Source organism: Halichoerus grypus, chromosome X (genome assembly GCF_964656455.1).
Source record: "Halichoerus grypus chromosome X, mHalGry1.hap1.1, whole genome shotgun sequence".
Taxonomy (NCBI): Eukaryota; Metazoa; Chordata; class Mammalia; order Carnivora; family Phocidae; genus Halichoerus; species Halichoerus grypus.
The window spans coordinates 68,451,116-68,457,616 of NC_135727.1; the positions used below are offsets into that span (position 1 = coordinate 68,451,116).

The following is a 6,501-nucleotide window of genomic DNA, read 5'->3' on the forward strand; positions in this document are numbered from 1 at the left end:
CTATGTCAGGAGGTTCACCACAGGCATATTTAGCCTGGCTGACGGGGCCAACAACAACACTTGGGTCAGTGGGAGGTGGCAGCACTAACAGTGTGAAGAGCAGCAATGGAGGCAATGGGGAAAAACACAGGAGGAGGCTCCTTTCTCACACCAAGTCCACCAACATACACATAGGCCCTGACCTCTAAGAGCAGGGCATTTATTATCCATAACTGAAAAGTCAGAAATGGTGAGCTGAGAATTAGAGCATTTTTCTTTCTCTTCCTCTGTTACTAAACTTTCTAAGTTTATGGTTTTCTGTTCTTATTGGTTATTTCTTATGGAAGCAGAAACCCTCTGAGAGGATCCATCCCTTCATACCTCCTGATGCCTTTCCATCAGACTACATCTTCCTTTGGCTTGGAAAGGGTAGAATTGGGTCCCCTGAAATTGTCACTATTGCTCAGTACTTTAGGGAACCCCCCACTTGTGGCTGCTCTTTAGGTCTTCTTTTCTCTTTTCCAAATTATTCATTTATTTCTTAAGTCAAAGGTATGACCTTACTTCTGAGATTTCATTTGATTTCATCTCTTCCTTTCCTCAAGATGATCCCAAGGGTCTCCTTTCCAAAACTGGTAAACAACTCAGCATCATGGTCTAGTGGTTCTGAAGTCATATTTTCCCCATTCCCCCCAAAGCCCTGTTGTGTTTTCTTGCTTCTGTTTCTTAGCTGTTTTTCTCCTGCCTATCACTCCTCCCAGTTTAAGTTCTCTGGGATATGCATGATAAAATGAAGAGGAAAGCTAGATGCAAGGCAGAATATTGCTATCATTCTTTAGCCTGGTAACAGCTAGATTTCTGTAAGCGTGTGTATATGTGTGCATTTATGAAGGGTAGTATTTGGCTCTTAAATTTTGATATTTTCCCAAATAAGTGGATGCAAGAAGAGGAACCATTAAATGGCAAATATATCTTGTTTTTCAATAAAATACATTATAGCTTTACCACTATCTTAGTGAGTCTGTCAGTTTGACTGAAATGCTATTTTTATGGAAACTCATACAATTTTCATTACTGATAAGAAATAAGAAGGGAAAGATGCTGAATAGGGTCCATCTGTTTATATTTTTCAAGGTTTGAGTAGACTTTATTGTCACAAGGAGGATCCTACCAAGCAGGGCCTTATAAACCAATATATGTAGTCCCAGGATGTCACCATGGAGAAATCAAGAGGTCATGATCGCAGAAGAGGTCACTATAATTGAAGGACATGATCCAGGGAAGGCCGGCCAAGAATGCAGCAGACATGATCAGGACAAGCCAGAAGTGGTCAGGTTACAGGGTGAGGGACAGGACAGCACCCTTCACTCCCACTTCTTGTAGCTCTCCAGATGTGACAGGACCCAGCCCGATGGCAGGAGGAAACAGAGGAAGCAAGAAGTGAGCCCAATGGCAACATCCATGGTCCTGAGCTGCTCCTGTGGTGGCTAGGAATGGATCTAGGCACACAGCACCAGGAGCCTCCAGGCTAGGCCTGTCAGGCCCCTCAGCAGCAGTGGTGTCAGTACAGACGTGACCACACAGAATAACTGCAGACAGTGGCCACAGGAGCCCAAGATTGGGAACCATTTCTTTATTAAAGAGTTCCTGCTTTGTGCCAGCCACTGGAACTGGAGCCAATGATACATTCAAATATGAATAAGCCATGGCTCCTGCTTTCAAAGACACAGCACTGTAAGCATCCTAGAGATAATGCTATTTAAAATTTTTTTAAAGATTTATTTATTATTTGAGGAGGGGAGGGGCAGAGGGAGGGAGAGAATCCTGAAGAAGACTCCCTGCTGAGCACAGAGCCCAAGGCAGGGCTTGATACCAGGACCCTGAGATCATGAACTGAACCAAAATCAAGAGTTGGCTGCTCAACTGACTGAGCCACCCAAGTGTCCCAGCTAGAAATAATTTTTAAAATGCTAGAAGAGTCAAGAGAAGGAAACAATTACTCATGATGTGATCGTCAGAGAATGCTACAAGGAGAAGTAAGACTTGAATTGGACTTTATATTCAAATGAGCACATTTCATGTAAAAGCATTGAAATAGAAAGATGCAAGGTTTGGCTGAAGTAGAAAGCACATATATGTGAAAAGTGGGAGATAAGTGAAAAAGGTGGAAAGAGCATAAGCTGGAAACTCAGAGCCCCAAGGCCTGTCTTATTCATGGTGTTGGTCCTTAACTGGACAAGCTCTAAAGCTCCTAGGGTCATTACCATAAAACTTTGTCCAGCTCAGATAAGTGACAGAAACTGTAGTCTTTGGCGTGAGCTCAGTGAGTGGAATATATAAGGGTAAGCAGAGGGTAAGGAAGAAGAGTATTTGCATAGAAGAGGGCATCTGATCTGGGGCTAGTTAATAAATACATTGGAGCCTAAGGTCCTGAAAACTAGAATGAAGGCAGGGGGTTAGAAGCAAAAGAAACATGAACTTTCTCAGTACCACACAGAAATGCAAGCAGCAAAGAAGATAGTGTAAGGGGAAATAGGAAAACCACTGTTCTGGCTTTGCTAGAATTTGCTGCAGGACCCTGGGAAAGCCACTGCTTCCGTCTTGGCTTTGGTTTCCCCATCTGTGAAATGAAAAAGTTTATTCAGTAATCATTAAAATACCTTCCAGTTTTGACATTGTATGTTGGGTAGTTGGAGACCAGAGTTGTGATGGAGGCTGAGCCTGTCTACAATGGGAGTATAGGAGTGGGACAGAGCAGCCCAGATAGCCCTGGTGCCTGCCTTAAATCCATTTTGTAGAGGACAAAGCCTTCCATTCCATTATCATATAAAGATAATGTCAGAAAAATCTTTCCTGAAACTCTGAAGAGAGGGATAAGTCCAGAACATTGCTGCTTGTGTGGCTCAGTGGGCAGGGAGCACCACAGGGAGGCCCAGAAATGAAAGTGTCTGTGCATGTAAATCAAACATCAAGTTAACAGTCTACCTTGGTCCCTTCTGTGATCCAATCAATCCCTCTACTAGTTATAGCAAGTCAATGAAGAGTTATCTGACTTCAACATGATTCCCAGAGCCAGGTGGTTGTGGCATACAACATCCTGTATCACAGGGTCAGCCCAAATATGGGAAGAATAGGCAGCCACATATTCAACACCTATATCTGGAATTCCACCTCAATCAGGTTTTGCCAAAATGCAAATATTTGGGGGGCGCCTGCCTGGCTCAGTCGGTAGAGTATGCAACTCTTGATCTCAGGGTCATGAGTTCAAGCCCCATGTTGGGTTAGAGCTTAATTTTTTTTTTAAAGATTTTATTTATTTATTTGAGAGAGAGAGAATGAGAGAGAGAGCATGAGAGGGGGGAGGGTCAGAGGGAGAAGCAGACTCCCTGCCGAGCAGGGAGCCTGATGCGGGACTCGATCCAGGGACTCCAGGATCATGACCTGAGCCGAAGGCAGTCGCTTAACCAACTGAGCCACCCAGGCGCCCCATCTAGAGCTTAATTTTAAAAAAAGTTACAAAATGCAAATATTTTATCTGAGAGTGGTAGGCAAACTTATTAACTCATGATTAGTCATCAAAATCTTAGCTCTATTCAAATTCTCTGATTTGGCTTGAGGAAATGGTGCAGAAAGGGTGGGTACAATTTAATAGAGGAGTTGGGCTGAAGAAATGTCTGAAAGGCTCTGGAACGTGGGACATTGGCTGGGTTGGACAGTATGCCAGAGTGCAAAATGGCATGAGGGAGGGGAGGGATTCCCCCCCTAAAAAAGGGAAGCATTTTTTTTTTTTTGCATAACATTATAGTTAATTTTGTAGACTGTCTTTCCAGCTGAGCTGTGAGTAACTTGAGGTTCTAATATGTTCATGGTTATTTCCACCAAGTGTCTAATCTGTTATCTCCAATTGCTGCTACTGAATTAGGAGATAAGCTTCTAAGATTCAGTCATGAATGCCTTTCATGGACAAAGGAACTTGTACTTTATCTTGTAAGCAGGCTTAGAAATGGCTTCTTCCCTTTGTAGGAGTGCTTATTACTGTCTCCTCTCTGTCGGATTTTAACTTCCTGAGACCTCTTCATTAATCTATGATCTGAATAAAGATATTAAGAGTAGGACTAGAAAGGAGAGGATGACCACAAGAACAGTTAGCAGCTTCCTACCTTGTCTACTTCCAATCAGTCCATCTTTTAAAAATATATAGTATATATTTATTTACTTATTTTTAAAACTCCACTATAGGGTGTTATACGCAACTGTTGAATTATTGAACATTACATCTGAAACTAATGATGTACTATATGCTGGCTAATTGAATTTAAATAAAAAAAATTCCAGATAATTAGTATATGGTGTTATAATAGTTTCAAGTGAACAATATAGTGATTTAACAGTTCCATACATTATTCAGTGCTCATCATGATAACTATACTGGTAATCCCCTTCACCTATTTCACCCCCCCCCCACTTCTCCTCTGGCAACCACTAGTTTGATCTCTGTATTTAAGAGTCTGTTTTTTTGTTTGTCTTTTTTTCTTTGTCCATTTGTTTTGTTTCTTAAATTCCACATATGAGTGAAATCATATGGCATTTGTCTTTCTCTGACTTATTTCATTTAGCATTATAACCTCTAGATCCATCCATGTTGTTGCAAATGGCAAGATTTCATTTTTTCATGGCTAAGTAATATTCCTGTGTGTGTGTGTGTGTGTGTGTGTGTGTGTGTGTTTATCACATCTTCTTTTCCCATTCATCTATCAATGGACCCTTGAGTTGCTTCCATAAATTGGCTATTGTAAATAATGCTACAATAAACATAGGGGTGCATATATCTTTTCAAATTAGTGTTTTTGTTTTCTTTGGGTAAATACCCAGTAGTGGAATTACTGGGTCATATAGTAATTCTAATTTTAATTTTTTGAGAAACCTCTATGCTGTTTTCCACAGTGGCTGCACCAGTTTGCATTCCCACCAACAGTGCATGAGGGTTCCTTTTTCTCCACATCCTTCCAGCAGTTGTTGTTTCTTGTATTTTTGATTTTACCTGTTCTGACAGGTGTGAGGTCATATTGCATTGTGGTTTTGATTTGCATGTCCCTGATGGTGAGTGATGCTGAGCATCTTTTCATGTGTCTGTTGGCCATCTGTATGTCTTCTTTGCAGAAATGTGTGTTCATGTCTTCTTCCCATTTTTAGTTGGATTATTTGTGTTTTTTTGGTTTTGAGTTGTATAAGTTCTTTATATATTTTGGGTATTGACCCATTATTGGATATAATCAGTCCATCTTGCCAGAAATGTCAGATTATTCACCCCAAGCACTGAAATATGTTGATAAAAAAAAACCCCTTCTATACTTTTCCAATGCCTTTAGAATAAAGTTCATCACCAATTTCCAATAAAAGTTTTCAGGAAATGAGGAATAGAGGGGAACTTTCTCAACTTGATAAAAAAAAACATCTACAAAAACACCTATAGATGACATTATACTTAATGGTATAATGGTAATGGTTCCTAAGAATGGGAGAAAAGAAACAATGTTTACTCTTATCATTCTTGTTTGATATATTACTGGAAGTTCAAACCACTGCAGTAGGGCCAGAAAAAGAAATAAAAGGCTTTCTAATTGGAAAGAAAGAAATAAAACTGTCTCTTTTGCCAGAGGACATGATTATCTATGTGAAAATCCCGAGGAATCTACAAAAAAATCTCATAGAATTAATGGGTTCAACAATGCATCAGACTACAGAATCAACATACAAATATCAACTGAATTTCCATATACTGACAATAAATATGTAGAAACTAAATTTAAAACACTATAGCATTTATAAGCACTAGAAGAAAATAAATAATATTTAGGTATAAACTTAAACATTTACAGGATCTGTATGCTGAATATTACAAAGTATTGATGAAAAAAAGCAAAGAAGACCTAAATAATTGGAAAGACTTACCATGTCCATGAATTGGAAAATTCAACATAGTCAGTATGTCAAGTTTCTCTAACTTATCTATGGGTTTAATAACATTCCTATCAACGTCACAGCACATTTTGTAGACATAGAAAGATTATTCTAAAATTTATATGGGAGGACAGAAGCAAACCACATGTTTCACAGAGGACTAGAATATCTAAAACAATCTTGAGAAAAAATAGTCTACAAGTAATTATTCTACCTGATACATGCCTACTATCTATCTAGAGTAATCAGAACAACATGGTATTGGCAAGAGAGACAGCTACATAGATCAGTGGAAGAGAATAGAGAACCCAGAAATAGACACACAAAAATACGTACAACCGGTTTTTGTTGAAGTTGCAAAAACAATTCAATAGAGTGAGGATAACTTTTAAAAAAATTTTTTTTGGAGATTTATTTATTTATTTGAGAGAGAGCGAGCACAAGTGGGAGGGGCAGAGGGAGAGGGAGGGTGATTCTCAAGCAGACTCCACACTGAATCAAGAGTCACTTAACTGACTGAGTCACCCAGGCACCCTTGGTCTAGGATTTTTATGGTTTCAG

The 6,501-nt window shown here is 39.5% G+C and overlaps 1 pseudogene; it reads right to left on the reverse strand.

Moving 5' to 3' along the window:
• Nucleotides 1-1,169: 1,169 nt before the first annotated feature.
• Nucleotides 1,170-1,667, reverse strand: LOC144380394 (cytochrome c oxidase subunit 8A, mitochondrial pseudogene; annotated as a pseudogene).
• Between the last annotated feature and the right edge of the window lie 4,834 nt (nt 1,668-6,501).